General features: G+C 45.6%; 1 long non-coding RNA gene across 5 annotated transcripts in view; it reads left to right on the top strand.

The window, feature by feature from the left end:
• Positions 1 to 21,120, top strand: part of LOC110260952 — a 193,376-nt gene that overhangs the window by 10,073 nt on the left and 162,183 nt on the right. The window contains exons 3-8 of one of the 5 annotated variants that reach the window (XR_002344596.1): positions 5,665 to 5,791; positions 6,820 to 7,068; positions 8,204 to 8,357; positions 19,407 to 19,515; positions 20,284 to 20,408; positions 21,047 to 21,120. The exon at positions 21,047 to 21,120 is cut by the window's right edge and continues 3,224 nt beyond it. This is a non-coding gene — a long non-coding RNA (uncharacterized LOC110260952). The remainder of the gene's footprint in view (positions 1 to 5,664; positions 5,792 to 6,819; positions 7,069 to 8,203; positions 8,358 to 19,406; positions 19,516 to 20,283; positions 20,409 to 21,046) is intronic. The other 4 variants (XR_002344594.1, XR_002344592.1, XR_002344593.1 and 1 more) reach the window with 4 other exon arrangements.

Raw genomic sequence — 21,120 nt, 5'->3', positions numbered from 1 at the left:
CCAAGCCACGTCTGCGACCTACACCACAGCTCACGGCAATGCTGGATCCTTAACCCACTGAGCAAGGCCAGGGATGGAACCCGCAACCTCATTGTTCCTAGTCGGATTCGTTAACCACTGCACCATGATGGGAACTCCAAAAAAAACTGTATTTCTGAGCTCAGGCTTGACCATCTTCAGACAGTAGAAAATTGTATTAAAACTGGGTATGAAAAGTAAAGGTAGGAGCCCAGGGTGAGGGTGCAAGGCTTCCAGATTCCGGAGGCATGTGCAGCCTCTGTGCTGCTTGATTCTGGCATGGCCCTTGAGCTTCCATAGCCAGAGCTTCACGCTCTCCCGCCCTGTGATCTCCTTATCTCTGGATAAGGATGGAGTGATAGGGCATGTCATCATTTTAGCAAACATGAGAATACTTGTCTTTTGCCAATTTCATATCCACTTTCATCACAGTCCTCCAGCTCCTGTCTTTCTGTACCCACATCCTCTTGCCGGCAGCTCTCCCACACTTGCCGGAGGACAGAAGCCCACCCACCCTAGGGCCAACATCGAGTGCAGACGATAGGCAAAAAGGAGCAGGTCAAATTGGGTGCTCACTCTGCTCTGGCTACACTGGTCTCCCTGTTGCCCTGTGATCCCACCAAGCATGCTTCTGCCACAGTGACTTTGCCTTGGTTACTGTCACTACTGGGGACACTCCTCCCTTGGAGAATATAAGACCTTCCCTCACCTCCTTCAGGCCTCTGCTTAAATATCACCCACTCAGTGGTGGATGCTCTGACACCCTAAAACAGCAACCCCCTCATCCCCATTCCATGCTGGCTGCTCTCAACTCCGCTTGCTGGCTTTACTTTTCTCCATAGGTCTGATCACCACCTAGTGTGCAATGTGCTTTACTTTTTTATTTGATCAGTTGTGCATTACCTAAGATGTAAACCTCACTCTTTTTTCTTTATGTTTTGTTTACTAATAAGCCCTTGGCTCCTAGAGTGGCTGACGCATTTCAATGCTCGGTATTTGTTGAATGATTAATAGAGGGGTCATAGTCCTTGATCTTATGATTTTTGGTCTCTTTGCTTCTGTATCTCACCCACTGGACAACGAGTTTCCTGTGTCGTTACCACCCAGGACCTACTCCTAGGCCTGCCGATGCTCAAGAGATATGCATGTGTGTTTGAATGAATGAATCCCTGAAGGCTCTTTATTCCACCATCTCTATCCCAGAGGACTTTTGTTCCGAGGACACAGGACTAATATCCGCCACATTCAAACACAGCAATGGTTATTTAGGCTCCTTTGCTGATACGTCCTCTATTTGATTTTCTTACTTTTGTTTTTATTTTTCTTTTTACAGTCACACCTGCAGCACATGGAAATTCCCGGGCTAGGGATCGAATGGGAGCTGCAGCTGCCACCCTACACCACAGTCACAGCAACGCCAGATCGGAGCCATGTCTGTAACCTACCCCAGCAGCTCACAGTAAAGCTGGATCCTTAACCCACTTGAGCAAGGCCAGGGATTGAACCCGCACCCTCATGGATACTAGTCGGGTTCTTAATCCACTGAGCCACAACAGGAATTCCTGATTCTCTTACTTTCAGTTTGTCAGACACATTTTGGTGTGAGCTTGGTTCTAGAAGCTGAGGAATTGCAGGCAGTGCCTGGAAAAAGAAAGAGGATCTAGAAGGTTGACCTCAGGAACTTCTTTCTCTCTCTTCTCTCTTTTTTCTCCATCACCTAGTAACTTTATTTTTTAAATTTAATTTTTGCTTAATTTTTTTTTTCTTTTATGGCCACCCTGCAGCATATGGAGTTCCTGGGCCAGGGGTCAGACTGGAGCCACAGCTGTGACCTGTGCAATTTTTATTTGATACTGGAATACAGTTGCTTTACATGGTGTGTTAGCTTCAGGTGCACAGCAAAGTGACGCCGCTGTACATATACACACATACATCCTTTTTCAGATTCTTTTCCATAGAGAGTATTGAGTAGGGTTGTCTCTTTTGTATACAGGAGTGTGTCTTTGTTAATCCCAAACTCCTGCTTCTCCCCTCTCCCCACATTTCCCCTTTGGTAACCAGAAGTTTGTTTTCAAAGTCAGGACCTATCTCTTTGTTTTCAAGGTGTGGAGTTTAATTTTTCTTTGAGAAAAGCAGTCATAGGATGGATCTTGTTCGTATGAGAAAAAGAAGCCCCTATGTTTTGACTGTGGACCCTTTGTCCAGAATGGCAGGGGGCACTGATGTACATCAGTTTTTTTTTTTTTTTTTTTTTTTTTTTTTTTTTTTTGGTCTTTTTAGGGCCACACCCAAGACATATGGAAGTTCCCAGGCTAGGGGTTGAATTGGAGCTGTAGCCACTGGCCTATGCACAGGTACGGCAATTCGGATCCAAGCCATATCTGCAAGCTCCACCACAGCTCACGGCAACACCAGATGCTTAACCCACTGAGCAAGGCCAGGGATTGAACCCTCGTTCTCATGGATACTAGTCGGGTTCACTAACCACTGAGCCACCACGGGAATTCCAGTGCCAGATCCTTAGCCCATGTTCAGGGTTAGGGATTGAACCCACACCTGTGCAGCAACCCAAGTTGCTATAGTCAGACTCTTAACCCACTGTGCCACAGCGGGAACTCTTTTTTTTTTTCCTTTCTTTTTTTCTTTTTATGGTCGCTCCTGAGGCGTATGGAAGTTCGTGGGGCTAGGGGTTGAATCGAGGTGCAGCTGAGGCCTACACCACAGCCACCGCAACCCTGGATCCAAGCCAATCTGTCATCTACACTGCAGCTTGTGGCAATGCCAGATCCTTAACCCACTGAACAAGGCCAGGGAGTGAATCCACATCCTCATGGGCAAGAGTCAAGTTCTTAACCTGCTGAGCCATAATGGGAACTTCAAAACTATGGGATTTCATGGACACAAAGTGCCACAGGAGAGAGTAGAAGAGGTGTTTCAGGACTAAGTATGTAGTTGGGCTTTAATTCCATGTTCTTTTAAAAAAGGCAGATTATGAATTAGCCAGAGTAGCAGACAAACCATTGACACGGTAGAATCTCAGCTGACCAGGATTCTTGGTTAATGCGTTATTGCAGTGACCATGACTATTTTGGTTAAATGAAGGCTGGCCCAAAAGTCTTTTGGTTTCAAATCTTATTGCTGAAAATCTTTCCAAGATGTGGTGTTTCACATTCCTGCCTCAGGAAGTTCAGTGTGGCAAATTCAGTGAATATTTTCTCAGTGAGTGAGGCTCTCTCAGGGCTGCTGGGTTGCTCTTCTGAATAAACATCAGTTTTCACGATATACCAGCTTGGGTGTGAAAGGGAGAGAGAGCTGACCTGAATCGGCAGGGATCGGAACATGGCTTCTTTGATTTTTGTCATTTTTATTTCATTTTTCTGGTTATAAACATCATTCACAGTCATCACAGAAATGCTGGAAAACATAGAGAGGTAGAAATTACACAGCGAACTAACTTCTAATTTTAAAGCCAGAAACGGCCACTGTTAATATTTGAATTATAGTTGTTTCCTTTTTCTCCTTCCCTTTCTTTCTCCTTCTGTCCTTCTTGTATCTACAGAATTGTGTTAATAGCATAAATGTAGTTTCATATCTTGTTATTTGTCTTATGATGAATTATAGGAGATTTTCCTTTATCATTAATTTGTTTGGGAAATATCATTTTATACTCGCTAATTATAACATTCCACTGTGGAGAGCCATGGTATTCCCAGATCTTTCTTTGCACTTAGGCTAATCTTTTTCATTCAAGATTACAAATATCACAGCAATAAATACTTCTATACATAAATCTATATGTAGATTGGATTTATGCATGTATGCACATAAATCAAATATGTGTGTATTTGATTCTCTGATTTTTTTAGGATCCCTTTCTAGAAGTGGCTAAACAAAGCCAGTGGGCATCAGTATTTTTATGCCTGACAAACATGGAGGATATTTTCATCCTTATTCACTTGCCAACTGAAAAATTGGGTTTTCACAGTGTTTATTTTTTTCTTTGGATTACCAGAAGGACTTATTATGTTGACTTTTTATGTTTGCATTCTCTGTACCTAAACTGTTCCTGTCTTTTGACTATATTTTCTATGAATCTTTTTTTACTGATTTTTATGACCTGTTTAGTCATTAAGGATACTATCTTTGTCATTCTTATGGAAAATATCTTCCTATTTGTACTAAAATTGCTGTTATTAATTTGTCATTTATCTGCTTTTCCTCTTCAACGAATAGTGAAGGGATGCATTTCTGGTTAATTGAGAATTCTAATCAGAAGACTTCTGGTTGATTAACAATCAAGGTCTGGGGGGGGTTGACTTGGGGACATGGTCATAAGGTTATATTCATTTCCAAATGAAATAATGAAGCTAAAAGGGAATTCGAACTGGTTTCCTATCTCCTTCCTGTGCAATGGCTATTGCCAATCCCTCCATAGTGTGCACAGAGTTATTCCTTAGGCTTGAAGATAAGGGAAATAGAAGGCCTTAAGACCTCAACAGAGCTATAATTAACGCTTTTTGATGATGTCAATAAAAACATCACCAGGAATTTCTGGGAAAGGCAGTAAATAGATACCACCCCCTCCTCAAAAGAAAATCCTTGATAAGTAGAAACAGACACATTTACAAAATATCAGTCTCTTGATCCAAATTCCTAAGGCTCATCCGCAAATATGTTTTGTAGGCATAGCTTTCAGACACACACTTTTCAGGTGACAATTCCTGAAGACAATATAACATCACCCAAGGTGTAATAAAGTGTATTAAATGGAAGACTAGCTTCTCAGGCTACATACGTTGGGAGGTTCAAAAGCAAATACATTGGAAATTTGCAAAATTAAAAAAGTTTCTATATTGCAGAACTTATCAGAGCCTTTCATTGGCCAACATGCCTATGAATCTCCAAAAATAGGATAATCAGCATCTCCACCTTTATTTGACCATAGAGTCCTTTTTAAAAGAGTATCTTTTGATAATAGACTTAGGCAGAATAGCCTTTAAAAAAACCTATCTTAACCCAAAACACAGGTTATAATTGTGGATATTCCTTCTAACCAGCTGATGAAAGAGATATTTGGTGGCATAAATAAATAATGAGGTAAACAAATTAAGTGCTCATTTGTTGTCAAAATCTTTTGCCACTTATCATCCTATGTAATCTTCACAACAACTCTATGAGATAGACATTCTCATTATGGAGGCTGGCTGACTACAAGGTCTAGGATTGAATCCTGATTTCTCTATAACCTGTGTGACCATAAGCAACTTACTTAACTCATTGTATAGAGTTGCAATGTGTATTAAAGGAATTAACACATATAGCACTCTTAGAACACTGTATAGAATAGCTTATTATTCAGGCCACTGTTTTTATTCCCAGACTCCAGCTGAATCTGCTGAGGCTCAGAGTGGTTAAACAACCTGAACAATAATGTAATGACAATAAAGGGAAAAGGTTGGCTTTGAGCACAGCTGGCTAGACTTTAGAATTTGTTCTTAAACGTTACACACCTTATGCTGTTTCTGTGAAGAGCTTGGTATCTGCATTCATCTTCCCTTATAGTCTGTGTAAATACAGACTGTGTCCTCTTCAGTATGATAGGGATGGACCAGTTACTCAACAAAAGTCTTGCTTCCTCTTTTATAGAGTTCTTGAAGTAGGGCAGCTGCCACGCCCAGAACTAAAGTTCCCAGAACCCCTTGCACCTGGCTGTGGTCATGTGACGAGTTCCTACCAATCAAGAGCATCACGTCTGAGATGGGGTTTTAAATGAGTGAGTGCCCTCTTCCATCTCTCCTTCTGTTTTTGACAAATGGATGCAGGTTACTATGGGACCCCAAGGGATGGCAGAGTTTTAAGATAGAAGGAGCTTTGGTCTCTACATCACCACTAGGAGGAAAAATTCTCTCTGACCAGCTTCACTTGTACTTAATAGGTGAGCCTCAAATAAACATCTATCATGTTAAGCCACTGAAATGCAGGGGTTTATTTGTTACAGGAACTAGCATAACATCCATTTACTATTGCATAGCCAGTATAGACATGAGTATTCTTTTCAAGTCTTTTTCCATCCTCCTCTGGGCAGACTCAGGTAGCCCCATTAGATCTCCTGAAATTATGGCCAAGTTGGATCTTTTTGTAATAGTTCTGTGTCAGACCCAAAACACAGAGGTTCTGAGGGCTGAGCTTAGGGTTGGGGGGCGGGGGGGGGGAGCTGGCTAACAAATGGCCTTGACTTTGGACTTTGGGAAATGTTCGGACAGAGGAGAGAAAGCAGGGGAGGGGGAAGGTAGCAGGTGCTTCTAAATAGATGCCTCTGCTGCCTTTTGATGGCATTGAGCACACTTTGAGTTTGTCATCAAATGTTTACAGCCAAAGTAATGAAGAGTGTTAATAAGGAAAGGGACACCAAACAGCCAGGCATAAAAGCCAACGGTAGCCATAAAGCTGCATTTGCCATTTATGGTGTTTCCATAGTAGGAAGAAACACTTTTCCTGTACCAAAGATATAACTATATATCTTCTGATTTTATGGGCTGCAGATTACTCTAATTATCATAAAAAATTACTACCGCTAATAAAAATTCTATTATAAGTTACTTATAGTAATCTCCAGGGTACTACACTTAGCCAAGAAAAGGTTGTAATTACATTGCACTGCAGGGAGAGTTTGTTTCTAAAAACCCCTGGAACACAAGCTGTGTCTTTTAACACCTTAACAGTGTGCCAGCTCCTTTGCTTCTTCTCCCACCTCCTCCCCAGTTTTTGGTCAAAGGTCTCCTTGTTGTTTTCGTTTTGCAGGATGTGGTTTCAGCCTAGAATAATGACCCAGGTTGGACGCAAATGACGCAAATGAACTTTTAGAGTTACAAATATCGGTGGATTTGCCCTCCCCTGGGGCCCCCAGCATGTCAATGGAAGGATGTAATAGCAGGGAAGACTTGACAATCCCCGCCCAAAGGGAAACATGCTTTGCAAAATTGGTGGAAGCTACTGGGTGTTCATGCGAAACACAATGCTTCGTTTTTTTGTTTGACAAGACAACAATTGGTATTTTCCCTTTTATAACTACTACTTTTTGGGGTGGGCGGGAGAAGAGAGATTGTCATCTGGGAGGGTGGATGACTCTCTGGTGACCTTACAAACTCTTGCCAATGATACCACCGCTAACTTTTCATTTCACTCCCCTCCGCTCTCTCCATTCCTCTGCCTTTGAATTAAATATCAAAATAAGATGCTTGCTTGCCCTCCTCAGGATGACAAAGCAGTAAATAACCTCCAAGTCCAAGGAACGAAGCTAAAGTTGGCCCCCCTGGTCACTGTCCTAAACAGGGTTTCAATTGCTTCTGTGAAGAGTGAATCAACATCCTAATGAATGGGCCTAGGACATGAAATAGCCCCTTTGAGTTGCTTTAAAGTAAGCAACTACTTTCAGCAATGGCTTGTGGCACATTAATTGCTGTCAGTAAGGGGGAAAATATGTCTCAGAGCTCTCTTGGTGCATTTTTAAGAGACACTGCGGAGCTGGGCCCTGGAGGAAGGCTCTGAGCGAGGATTTCTGTGGTCAGCCAGGCTGTGGGGGTGGGGCCAAGGGCTCCTTAGTCAGGGTGTGCCAAGAAGGCTTGAACCACAACTTGACCTCCTGATGAGGGCGGGAGGCAGTGGGTCAAAATCATACCACGATGAGATTCAACCCACATTTAACTTGTTTAGATTTTGTTAAATGGAGAAAGGAGGCTGACGAAGAGTTTGCTCTTTCCCTTCTTCTTCAGCCCATCTTGGGCTGGTTTCTATTTTGGGGGAAAGGAGATTTGGGAAGAAAGCTGGATGGGGTCTTTCTCTTGCACTGGAACACAGATCTATCTCATGAGGACAGGGATTTTGTCTTGTTCCTTAATGCATCTTGGGGAAGCAGAGTAGCGCTGAGATGAGGTGTGTGTTTAATCAAAACTGTCAAAGGAATGAACTAAGGGCTTATCAGGAAAACTCCAAAATAGAGTGAGATTCCTGGGCATCCTATCCAGGACATTTGGGGTTATGTGATTTGTTAGAGTCATACACTTTGATTTCTTCAAGCTAGTTTACAAACCAGCTTTATTTGGAGAGTCAGACATAGCTGCTTAGAGCTTTGATGGCCAAACCTTATAGGGATGGAGCCAAAGGAAAATTCTCTTTGCTCGTGCAGAAGGATACTCCACTCCAGCCAGTCCTGGAAGAGGTGTTTGGTGGCCCCATTCTTCTGACAGCCATTCCAATTCGTGGAAAAGGAACACACTTTGGCACTGGAAGCACCTGGATTTGAACTTTTTCTCTGCCATTTACTGGCCAAGTGACCTTGGGTGAGTTCCTCAGTTTCTTTGAGTGTCAGAATCCTTATCGATAAAGTAGGACAAATATACCTACTTCCTAGCGTAGAGTCAACCAGAATCAACTCCTTAATAAATTTTGCCTCTTCTGTTCAAAGCTCCCCTCCCCTTCTTTCTGTCATCTGCCTTTAGTGCACCTCACCCCAGACTGAGTTCATGACGATCTCAAGCCACACCTTGCTGTTCTTTTGGCTGTCTAAGCATGCAGGTTTTACAAATTATATTTCTGTGTTCTGAGCTTGGTGTGGCCAGGACCCGTGAAGGGTGCACAGCAGGGTGAACGGCATGCTTATAGATGTCTTACCTGAAAATACAGAGGCTAAGGGCGTGCTTCTGAAGCCCGAAACACTGGGTTCCTATCCCAGGTCCCCCTCCTTCTAGTCGAATGACTTCGACGAAATCACATAATACCTGGGAGTCCCAGTTTGGTCATCTGCTAAGTAGAGATTTCAAGGGAACTTTCCTTAAATGCTGGTGTAACATGCTTGGTGCATCCCAGCTGGTCAGCAGAGGTAGCTAAAAAGGAAAATTAGCACACACACAAAATCCTCATTGGAATTTGGAAATAGGAGAGCACCTGTGCCATTTCTTCCTCTCTCGTCCTCCACTCCTCATTTTTCCTGGGAAGTTAAAGAAGGAAGATGTCAACTTGGCAAAGGGACTGCTCTTGGTAGCAGCTTCTGGTTCCCCACTGAGCTTCCCAGCACATGTGTTGGGAGCTGTTTCAAGGCCTGTCGGAAGTCAGGCTACTGATAAGTATGGGGCTCAGATATGTCATTTCTGATAGCTCAGCTTTGATTTGGATTGACTTGGAAGTGACATCATCAGCTTCAGCTAAGAAAGCATTTGAACAAACCACTTGTTTCCGTTATCCATTGCTGCGTACCAAATCACCCCCAAAACTTAGGGGTTCAAAACAACCTTTTTATTGCTCATGATTTTGTGGGTTGGCAATTTGGGCAGGTTTCCTTCAGCAGGAATGACTCATTTCTGCTCCATGTGGAGTTGGCTGGAGTGGCTTGACTGGGGCTGGAGGATCCAAGATGGCCTCAGTGATGCCAGCTGTTGCATAGGTACCTTGGATCTCTTCCATGAGATTTTTCTCTCCATGTGGTCTCCTGACCTTCAATAACCTAGACTGAGCCTCCTTCCATGGGGGCAAGAGTGTCTAGGAAGGAGATGAGAAGGTGCCAGTGTTCTGGAGGTCTGACCTGACAGGTGGAACAACGTCACTTCTGCCACGTTCTAAGGGTCAAAGGAAGACACAGGGCCATCCAGATGCAAGAGGAGGGGAAAGAGACTCCCCTCTCTTGATGGGAAAAGTGACTCACACACTATAAAAGGGTGTTGAGGATGAGAGGGATTTTTGCAGTCATTTTTCAAAACCATCTACCACAATCGTCCTTGTAGTCACAACAATCACTTTCCTCCCGCATGCAAAATACCCTTCCTCCTGCACAAATCACAGACCATTACATCATTAGGTAGAAATTCAAGGGTAGTCATTGAAATCGGGTCCAGATGCACATAAAACTCCTCAGGAGAAGTTCCTGCAAGAGTTATAAAGTAATAAGTAAAAGGACAAGTTAGCTGCACTCCTACCCCTGATGTACAGTGGTGAAACGGGATTAGGGTAACTGCGATAGATACTTTCTCTCAAAAAGGAGAAGAATGAGAAACACAAAGCACATCTTAGCCCATAGCAATTCTGAAATCCGACTGGACATACGTTGCCAGGGCCTTGTCCTCTGGGGAAGAGAGGGCTCGTGAAATATCAGTTGATCACAACCCAGTTCTTCTCCCTAGCACAGGATCCCTAATTCCATTTTCTTTTCAGCTTTTGCCTCAACTCTCTGGCTCTTGGCTCTGTCCTCTGAGAGGTTCTTCCATTGTCATAAGAATTGGCTCATATTTGTAGCTGAGTATGTCTTATAGAATGTTGGCGGCCCAGAGGCCCTCTTTTTATTTACTTATTTTTTTTTAAATGGCCGTTTCATTTTAAATGGCTTTTGATGCAAACCAGTATGTTCTCACCAATGCAATTGTCTCAAAAAGCCTTGTTGACATTTTGTTTTTGTTTTTTTTTTTTTTTTTTTTTTTTTTGTCATTAAGATTCCCAAAAAGAGTCACTTAAAACAACCATGACAACCATTTATTCTCGCTAGACTCAGCTGGATAGCTCATCCCTGCTCCACCTGGTGTCACTGAGGGCAGCTTGGGTAGGGCAGGTGGATCTAGTCTCAAGATAGTCAAACTGGCTCTGTTGCAAGAGAGCAGAGGTGGACCATCCTAGGCCCATTAAGACCTGGGCTCAGACGGCACAGCATCTCCTCTGCTGCATTCCCTTGCTGGGGAAGGTGAAATGTGTATTTGTGCCTCCCTTCTTCACCTGTCTTTGCTTTCTCTCTTCCTTCCATAGCTCTCTGACCTTGATGGTCAGGACACCTCGATTGGAAGCAGCTAGAGGATAGTGCAGGGTTTCTCACCCACAGCACGAGTGACATTTTTAGCTGGGTCATTCCTGGGGGCAAGGAGGCTGTCCTACGCATTAGAAGATATTTAGCATCTCTCCTTCTCAGCTGTGACAACCAAAAAATGTCTCCAAGCATAGCCAGCTGTCTCCTGGCCAGATGTCCCCTGGCCAGCAACATTGTCCCGGGCTGTGATCCACTGGGTCAGTAGAAGTTCCGCTGGCCTTCATGGTTTTATCCAGGTTTGGAAGGTCACTTTGTCAGGCATTAGCTGTGTGATCTCACAATATGCTTGAGTCCCTAGGATCTGCTCTGTAAAAGAGAAGAAACTCTTCATTGTCTTCCTCCATGAAGAAGATTCTGTGAGGATAGGATGAGATTTTGACTATGTAGAATCCGTCCATCCCACTGTCCTATTAGGATTTAGAAGCCCATTGATTATGGCCTTGCTGGGCAGTGCTCCATAGCCAAGGCCTTTCCTTCAGATAGAAATTGTTTGAGGGCTCTGCTGGCTGTCAATGGTCAATATTAATCTCTACCTTCATAGCCCACCAAACTGTTGGTTACTAGATGCTTAAAACAACCTGACGGCATGCTGCTATGCAGACTCCCGACATTAAGTGATGCTCACCACAGCCCCAGAAAGTAAGGAGTCTTGTCCCTGTTTTCTGGTGATGAAGTGGAGCTATGAAAAGGTGGAGAGACCTGCCCCAAGCCAGAAGGTGACAGAGCAAATCAGATACGTTACCCCTCCCAGATGGCATCTGTGTCTGCCTCGTCAGAGGGTCAAGAGTAACAGAGCAACCTTGACAGATGGGACGGGAAGTGGGGGGTGTCTTGTGGGTCTGGAGAAACCTGCTCACCACCCCCGCCACCCCAGTCATGAAGGCAGGGATGCTGATACCAACCATAACTTCTGTTTATTGAGCATCTACTATGTTAAGGGTTTTATGCCAGGGATCTCATTCAATCCACACAGTTCAGGAGCTCAAGACTAGTACTGTCCCATTTTAGAGATGGGAACACAGACACCCAGAGGGGGGCGGCATTAAGGGGATTATCGTCACATAATCAGGAAGTGGTAGAGCCAGGCTTCCAACCCACATCTGTAAGTCTCAGATCTGTGCATCCACACCTTACAAGTGTTCCGTGCTACTCTTTCCTGGAAGTCAGGGTCCCAGGCACCCCGGTCCTTCTGTGGTACCCGCATGAGTTAATTCCAAGATGCTTCTTTGGGGCCTTCTGTGGCACCAATCTAGGCAGGCAAGCCCTCCAAAATTCTCCTCCCAGCAGACAAAGCTTTGAATTCTCCTGATGTTTAGTTTCTCGCTTTGAAGCTCTGTCTGGCCCAGGAGGTGGCAGGCTGGCACATAACCTCGGTGTTGGGTAGAATTCCGGTGCTCATTCACTAAAAATGAATGGCAGCAGGCATCCACCCTGCCCTGGCTGGCCTCGTCTCCTGGGGGCAATCACTGCCCAGCCCAGTCTACGCCCTGCCACCCAGCGATGACTCACACCGCCACCAAGAAAAAATAACTGCATGACGCCCAGGAGGAAGGAAGGAACCACAGGGACTGAGGGGTCTGCCTGGGCAATGAATAGTCTTTCTTGGCACACAATAAACAGCTGATAGTCCTGGAGTGCCCACTGTGGCTCCGTGGTAACAAATCTGACTAGTACCCATGAGGACGCAAGTTTGATCCCTGGCCTCACCCAGTAGATTAAGGATCCAGCATTGCCGGGAGCTGTGGTGTAGGTCGCAGATGCAGCTCCCATTTGACCCCTAGCCTGGGAACTTCCATATGCTGCCCCTGCAGCCCCAGAAACAAACAAACAAACAAAAAGCAGTTGATAGCTCTGAAATCCTGTGTTTGCTTTACACGTCTGCTCTCACTCTTGAGATGGCACTGAAGACCACCAACCATGCCCTTCAGAGTGGCAGCTGGAACCAGAAATCAGCTTTTTGCCACAAGACCCTCCCCCACCACCGGAGCTGGGGGGTTGCATTTTCATGTTGTTGATATGGGAGTGTTTTTCTACTCAGAGAAAGAATTTTGTTCGAAAAGGGAGATCTCAAAGTCCCCTAGTGGCTCAGTGGGTTAAGGATCCTGTGTTGTCACTGCAGTGGCTCTGGTTATTGTTATGGCGCAGGTTCGATCCCTGGCCTGGGAACTGCCACAAAAAAAGGGAGATTTTTGTTTCTTGATTCAACAAATACTTATTGAGAGCCCACGGTGTGCCTAGTGGCTCCTCACAGCATTCGTGCAATGACAACAGTTTGGTGTGGCAGAAAGTCTGGTTGGACACGGATAGCGATATAGGACAAAGGATGGCTGGGGTGGGAGATGAACCTGGGTAAAAGTGCCACTATTCCAGATAACCAGTTCCCAAGTGGACCTCCAGCTAATGTTTATTTAAAAAATAGAGAAGAGAAAAAAGGGAGTTCCCGTTGTGGTGCAGCAGAAATGAATCCGACTAGGAACCATGAGGTTGTGGGTTTGATCCCTGGCCTCACTCAGTGGCTTAAGGATCTGATGTTGCCATGAGCTGTAGTGTAGATTGCAGATGTGGCTCGGATCTGGTGTTGCTGTGGCTGTGGTGTAGGCTGGTAGCTGTAGCTCCGATTTGAACCCTAGCCTGGGAACCTCCATATGCCATGAGTAAGACCCTAAAAAAGACAAAAGACAGAAAAAAAAAAAGAAAAAACCTCATACCTTTGGAAATATATGAAAGGAAATGTTTTCAGATGATCAAATCTAGGAAGTATATGGTAGGTTTCCAAGGTTTTTTTTTTTTTTTTTTTTTTTGGCACATGTGTGTGTCCATTGATTTTTTATATTATTATTAAAGCTTTACTGTTTTAGGGTGTTCCCATTGTGGTGCAGTGGAAACGAATCTGACTGGTACCCATGAGGATGCAGGCACTTGTGGTTCTTGTGTCATCATACATCTATCCCATTTTTTAAAAATGCTGCCAAGGTCTCACAAGGTGCAAATTTCTGGAAGCTCTTTGAGATGCTGGTGAAGAAGGTGGTGACATCAAATGAGAAAACAGAGGGGCTTGTTAGCAAGGGAGCCCTCAGTCTTGATCTCAAAAGGAGGCCCCCCAAATATAGCTCCAAGTGTTTGGGGCCCAGGAGTCAAGGGGTGGACCATCTTCAGAAAGGCAGGTAAGCAGCCTGACTTGTGTCCAGTAGTCAGGGAGCAAAGGTGAGTCCTTCATGGAAGAATGTTGATAGGGATTCATGAGGGCAGGTACAGGGGACTGATAGAGCTTTCATTCACTGACATGGCCCCAGATGGATTCATGACTTTTTTTCTGTGGTTTATAAGGGAGCTCAGAGATTTTTATACACAGATCTCTTAAGGCTCAGCCCTGAGCTATTTTTTCTTTTCTTTTCAGGGCCACACCTGCAGCATGTGGAAGCTCCCAGGCTAGGGGTTCGAATCATAGCTGTAGCTGCCAGCCTATGCCACAGCAACAGCAACATCAGATCTGAGCTGTGTCTGTGACCTACAGCACAGCCCATGGCTGTGTTCCTGGGCACTGACTCCCTGATGGCCGGGCACTAGTCAGCCCCTGCCGCATAGCCCAGGGCAGGGCAAAAGTGGGAATAGGGGTGAGCGTTCATAAGCCAAGGCGTGGGGACCCATGCATTGGGTCCTCACTGATTTTTTTTCTTTTTTGGGTAGCACCCTTGACATATGGAAATTCCAGGCCAGGGATCAAATCCAAGTTGGAGCTGCACCCTACACTACACTTGCAGCAATGCAGGATCCTTAACCCACAGCTCGGGGCCAGAGATCAAACTGGAACCTCCACATAGACCATTAACCCCCTATGCCCATCAGGAACTGCTGGGTCCTCACTAACTTTATAAAATCTTTCTAAGGTTTAAGGTTTTTAAGGCATAATGTATAGGATGCTACGGTTCTATTTGTTATGTTTGAAAACGTATTGGCTTTTAAATATATTCTGACTACTTGTGACTCAGCTTGGTCGGTGGTTGAGAGAAACCCCTCCACAATCTGGGCTTCCATTCGCTTGGTTCACTTACAAAAAAAGAGACATTTTCCTTGATCTCGGAGAACTTGGTCAGCATCTTCATCCCAAATGTAAATTTGTATGATAAAGACTCTAGCTATGAAGAGGAGAAGAGATTGGCTTGTGGGTATTAGCCATAAGCTAACCTGGCCAGGAGTTTGGGTTTTTGTGGATTTTTTTTTTTTTTTTGGTCTTTCTGCCTTTCTCAAAAGGCATAATAATAATTTAAAAAATTCCAATACCCTTCTCCAGTCTTCCATTTAAAATTTCAACTTTCTGTCATTCAGATACTTCCAGCCCCTTTGCCCTGCTATATTGTTTTTTCTTTAGCGTTCTTTGTTATTTCACTGACCATGCATTTTACGTATATACTGTTTCTAGTTCACACTGTCTAATGTATTGTTTGTCTTCTCAACTAGAAAGCAGGTTCCTTGAAGGCAGGGACTTTTGATTTTTTTCATTGCAATGTGCCCAATATCTAGACAAGTAACTGGTATATAACAGCACTCAACAAATAATTGTCAAACTGACAACTGAATGGAGAGAGGACTCGGGTCCACTGGATCCTAGTGGACCCTAGTCACCTGGCTAAGGGTGACCATTAGGTAACAGTATCTTCCTAGCAAGTTTCAGGCCAAAGTCTGTGTTCAAGCTGATGGGTCATGGATGTGAGCCATGTCTCGACAAGGTCACCTGACCCCATTCCTCAAAGTTCATTTTGCCTAATTTCCAGCTACTTCTGCTGGGATATAGACCTTCCTGGTTGTGCCAGGATATTATTCTCCACGATTCTCCTGCCCAGGTACCCATCAAGCCTGACTCTTGAAGGTAAAACTCTTGAGTAATAAGAGGCTACACAGTGGTCCCCATTCTCTTCCGAAAGATCGTGCGTCTCTTCGAGTAGATTAACTTTTATCTCTTGATGGTGTTTGGGAAGGGTCAAAGCATCTAACAGATGGAAGGTGGAAAGCTTCTCATGCAGGAGATCCATGTTTCCAACTTCGATCTAACTCCAGAAAGTTCTTGAGGATTGTGGGTGTGGTTCAAGGGACACTGTAACTAAAATGACACCTTATCAGCAAGTCTGTGTAAAGCAGGTGTTATATCTGGCTCTCCTCCTGTAAACCCTGTGCTCCATAGCAGCCTATGCTTGTAGACTGAAGTTCCTGAGGTCCGACGGCTCCCCCTTGAAGAGAAGTGTGTGTGCTTTGCTGGCAGTTGAGCAGGGCAGTTTGTTGTAACTACCCTGGGCTGCTTACATTGGGGACAGATGGACAAAATAAGGACAACTGGTTTTTCAACCAGGGATTCTTGTGGGGACATGGGAGTGGTCTTACAGGAATGGGCGGGTAGTTAGATGCTCAGGAACTAAGATATTCTGCTTGGGGAAGGAGCTAGAGTGCCAGACAGGGCTTCCCCCCTGGGACTTCTGCTGCCCACAGAGACCACCCACCCACTCTGGGCAGGGGAGGGGAGGCATGAAGGGGCTTGACTGCCCAGAAGGGTGAGGGTGAGAGCCTTGGGGCTTCCATTTATTTATTTATTTATTTATCTTTTCTTTTTAGGATTGCACCTGTGGCATATGGAAGTTCCCAAGCAAGGGATCAAACTGGAGTTGTAGCTGCCGGCCACAGCCACAGCCACAGCAACACGAGATCCCAGCAGGCTCTGCAGCCTACACCACAGCTCATGGCAACGCCAGATCCTTAGACCACTGAGCGAGGCCAGGGATCAGGGATCGAACTCGTATCCTCTGCATATGAGTTGGGTTCGTTTCTGCTGAGCCACAATGGGAACTCCAGGGCTGCCATTTATTTATCCAATTATTTGCTTAATGCCTGTCTCCAACGTGTGGCAGGAGCTTAATAAACTATCCTGAATGAATACATGTGGGAAAAGTAAGTGAATAAAGATGCCAATGCCAGAGCTTTATTTTCCTGGTCCTGTTTAGCCTTCGCCTAAGGTGGGACATTTAAATGCACTGTTGGCATTGGACATGGTAAGAGGTCCCTCCCAAGCCTGACCACAATTCCATTTGAGTCCTGGGTTTTCATGCCTCGTGACTTCTAGACTAATCTATAAGCTCCTTGTGGGGCCTTAACACCTCCTCCCTGCTGAGTTGCCCAGAGCCCGAGACCCAGGGGTGATGTTAGGGCAGAGAGCCTGGACCAGCGAAATGTGACCTTCTACCTCCACTACAGGGTCCCCAGCCCATTGAGGTCTGTGACACCATGCGGTGACCGGAGCGGCCAATCTCTTGGGAGGTGGTGAACGCTCTGTCTTCTAGAAACAGTATGACTCCTGGGTCCCAAAACAGACTAGAGGGGGCCCAAAACAGAGGCCTGGGATATCTGCTTGGAGGGTAAGAATGAGGCTTATTTCCATAACTTCAGAAACAGGAGGCTCAGAAAATGACTGAAGATGAGATGTTAGGGATGGAACAGATGCGTGCGCAAGTTCCCATTAGCAGGAAAATCAGGGCAGCTGCCAGCTGCTCACTCTACAACTGAGTGGCTTCTCTGAGAGCTGGGCCTCAGCCAGCCCAGTGACCCCTCGGAGCAACAGCGGGAACTGGGGGTGGGGTGGAGGGATGGAGGGAGGCAGGACCCTCAAGACCAGAGACCCCCTTCTCCCAGCCACACTGTAAGTCCCTCTAAAACTGGAGCCACAGTCAACTTCGTGTCCCCAGCCCGGGACTGACACAGGGTAACTTCTACGTGAGCTGGGGTGCAGGTTGCAGACGTGGTTCGGATTTGGCCTTGCTGTGGCTGTGGTGTAGGCTGGCAGCTGTAGCTCCGATTTGGCCCCTTGCCGGGAAACTTCCATATGCCATGGGTGTGGCCTTAAAAAAGACAAAAAAATAAATAAGATAATAATAACACTCGCCCTGCGATGTTGCTGTGAGGATTCAATGGACCATTTTAAGGGAAAGGATTTTTGTTGCCTTGTCCACCATCACCACCCGTGGGTATAGAGACGGGGCAGACCATCAGCTGAAACTGGCAGGATGCTGCGAGAAGACTGAGGATGAAGATGTAAAGAGCTATGGGGCGTGGTGTTTAGCTTTTGCACCCAGGATGCAGGAAACTTGTAAAATCCATCTCTCCTCTGTGCAAATAGAGGTGACGCTTCCCTTCCCAAGGGGTGTTTCTCGGGCTCCTGGGAAGACAGTGGTGACAAAGCGGAGCCAGGATAGGAGCGGAATCCCCCAGGGCCACTGCCTGGCTGCCAGCACCATCCTCTGCGAGGGGAGAGCACAGTCCAGGCTGCTTCTGATCTTGGGAGGACCCAGAGTGAGACTTTCTCGTCTTTTCTCGTCCCCCCCGCCCCCAGCATATTGACTGTCCTGCTCATGCTCTCAGAAAGCAGCCAGCTTCTAACAACAGCATAGAGCTACCAGTTTTCTTTCTTGACCCAAGCTGAGAGCATTCCCTCTGGTCCTTTGCTACTTACCTCTTAAAAAATGTCCTTCCCAGCTGAGAGGGTGTTTGCTTTGCCAGCCTCCAGCTTGGGTTGGCCGATTTCTCGAAACAATGTCATGCCCTTCACTGGGAAGAAGCAAATGGTCTAACTCTTTTATTTATTTTTTTATTTCTTGGTCTTTTTTTAGGGCCCCACCTGCAGGTTCCCAGGCTAGGGGTCCAATTGGAGCTGAAGTCGCCGGCCTACACCACAGCCACAGCAATGCTGGATTGAAACCGCATCTGCCACCCACACCACACCTCACGGCAACGCCAGATCCTTAACCCGCTGAGTGAGGCCAGGGATCGAACCCATGTCCTCATGGATGCCAGTGGGGTTCGTTAACCACTGAGCCATGACGGAACTCCTGTCTCGACTCTTTTCACATTTAACCAAGGAAATCCATGAAGCTGGTAGTGCTTGCTCCAGAAAGGATTTCCAGGGAGTGATGCTTTGCAGCATGACTAGGAAATGCGATTCCGAGAAATGGCAGCATCTTCCTGGAGGAAGGCCTGGATAGGGAATGCTGGCCTTCGGGACATCACCTTTCTTCCCCCTCGGCTGTAATCGCAGGGCTTCTTGGCTGAGGACTGGTTCAGTCTTCTGATTTGATTTTTTTCTACCCTGCAGGGGACAGCATTGGGCCAAGAACTGTGGAATTCATGTGATAAAAGAAGAAACATTTGCTTCCAATTATCCAAATTATTGTCTGCTAATTGAAGTACAAAAGGGGTATTTTTTCTCTTTGGGTTGGTATAAGCATCCCTTCCCTTAAATCTCTTTGATTGAGCAAAAATGCTTTTGGAGTGTTTACTTTAATCCATACAGCATTTTCCTGATTAGTAGTTGTTCAGCAATGTCCCTGCTCACTGGGTAGGCTTTAACCAGAGGGCTGGTTTGGCATCAAAGCTGGAGACATTGATATATATGATACTGTCGTCACTGGGTATCTGCTGCTGGCTGGCTATTTTTTAAATATAGATATTAATTGGGGGACAAAAATTTATCTACCACTCTACCATAATCATATATTCTTTCTTGTAGAGATGAATATTGGCTAAAGGAGACCCTGACAGGTTTGCAGAGATTTTCTGGAAATGGAGATGGAGGTTTGCACGCAGAGCGTGTTCTCAGAAACAACACCTGTTGCGGGGTAAGGAGATTGAGGACATGGTGGCCAGTGACAGAGACCACGGCTGATGCTGCGGGTTGGGGAGCATGGTTGCTGGGGTGACCCTTCAGAGATGGTACAAATCCGGACAAGGAGGCTGGGTTTTGGTGCCTTAACACTGTCCAGTTTTGGATCTGAGCTGCCAGGGAGGGAGAAATAACCTTGACCAAGCTATTCCTTAATCCCCGAGAGTGGAGCAGCTGCGCACGATGAACAGCCAGCTCTCCAAAGTGAGATGGGAATGAAGGGGTGAGGCATGAGGGTCTCCACCTTGAAGGGGCACCCAGGCTACACCCCATAGCACCCACTACACCCTTGTCCATGTAAATGCACTTGAAATGCAAAATCAATCAAGATTGAGACACGTTATTTCCAAAGACACCTCTGAAAAGTCAGCAGAGACCTTTCTCAGCTTCAGCTACTCAGATGCCAGAGTCCTCAAACTATTTCTAGAAGGGAGCTCTGCAAAGCCTATGGTAGCTGTGTTTCTTCTGGGCAGATGCAAAGAAGTTATCTCTGAACTTCTGCCAGCGATCAGAGGAACTGATGATGTAGAACAGTTCCACGGGCCATCTCCTTTCTGCCCATCATCTATCATCCCAACCCTCAACCTCTTTTCTGAGTGATGATTGCACCCTAAACACCTAAAATTAATCACCACTCAAGGCCAGCCAGGTGTCTTGCCTCCAGAAATTATCTCACTGCAGCAAAAGAACAGCTCGGATCTGATAATGTCTCATAATTTCATAGAAAGAGCACGGTGGAGTCGTATGGGAGCCCCTGACAGGTTTGCAAAGTTCCCGGAAGCAAAGAGCCAGCTCTGGCTTCATGCAAAGATCAGGAGGCAGTTGTTTCAGGAAAAAGCCCTGTTTCAGGTAAAGAAGGCTCACCTTGACTCAAAGCGTAGCTAATTAAATCACTAGCGTCCAACCAAGGGGGATGCTTGTAGGGCAAAATCAGGCGCTGCACAGAACAACTCTGTTGTTCCTTCTAGAAATTGTACGATGGCTTTGCAGAAGTCAGACAGCGGCTGGGGAGAAGCCTTCCAACTCCACACTTAGCAGCGGATTATTACATGATCCAAAGGAGCTCTGATTTTGAAATTCCATATGACAAGCCCTGCTTAGCCTAACAGTGGCTGATAGCGGCCGTCTCTTGTACCCTGTATGTATATTTTATTTTAACTATGCGGCCCTCTGGCAACGTCCTGTACGTTTCAATCAATCAGAAGCCCCATTTGCCAGCTCCGTGCAGAGTTCAGTGCTTCTGAGGATTTGGCAGAGAGAAAACAATCACAGAGATAGAGATAAAGAGCGATTGTCTTCATCTAATCGCGTGGCATTTCCAGTATCTAAATCGGGGAAGGCGTGTGTTGCAATACACAAAATGCAAGACCCGCGAACGGCAGGCAGCATTTTACCAATGAACTTGGCCTCCGTTTTAGATTAGCGGCAAATCCTTATAACTTGGCTCTAATTGAGAGCTTAGCTGTTGCTATTAAATTCCTTTTCAGAAACAATGCGGCCTCTGCATTCTCCTTACCAAGAATATTCTCCCACTCTAGCGGAAATGATCCAAAGGAAAAGC

This window comes from Sus scrofa, chromosome 6 (assembly GCF_000003025.6).
Source record: "Sus scrofa isolate TJ Tabasco breed Duroc chromosome 6, Sscrofa11.1, whole genome shotgun sequence".
Taxonomy (NCBI): Eukaryota; Metazoa; Chordata; class Mammalia; order Artiodactyla; family Suidae; genus Sus; species Sus scrofa.
The sequence above is the reverse complement of the archived record's forward strand: the minus strand, read 5'-3'. Positions and strand labels throughout refer to the sequence as shown.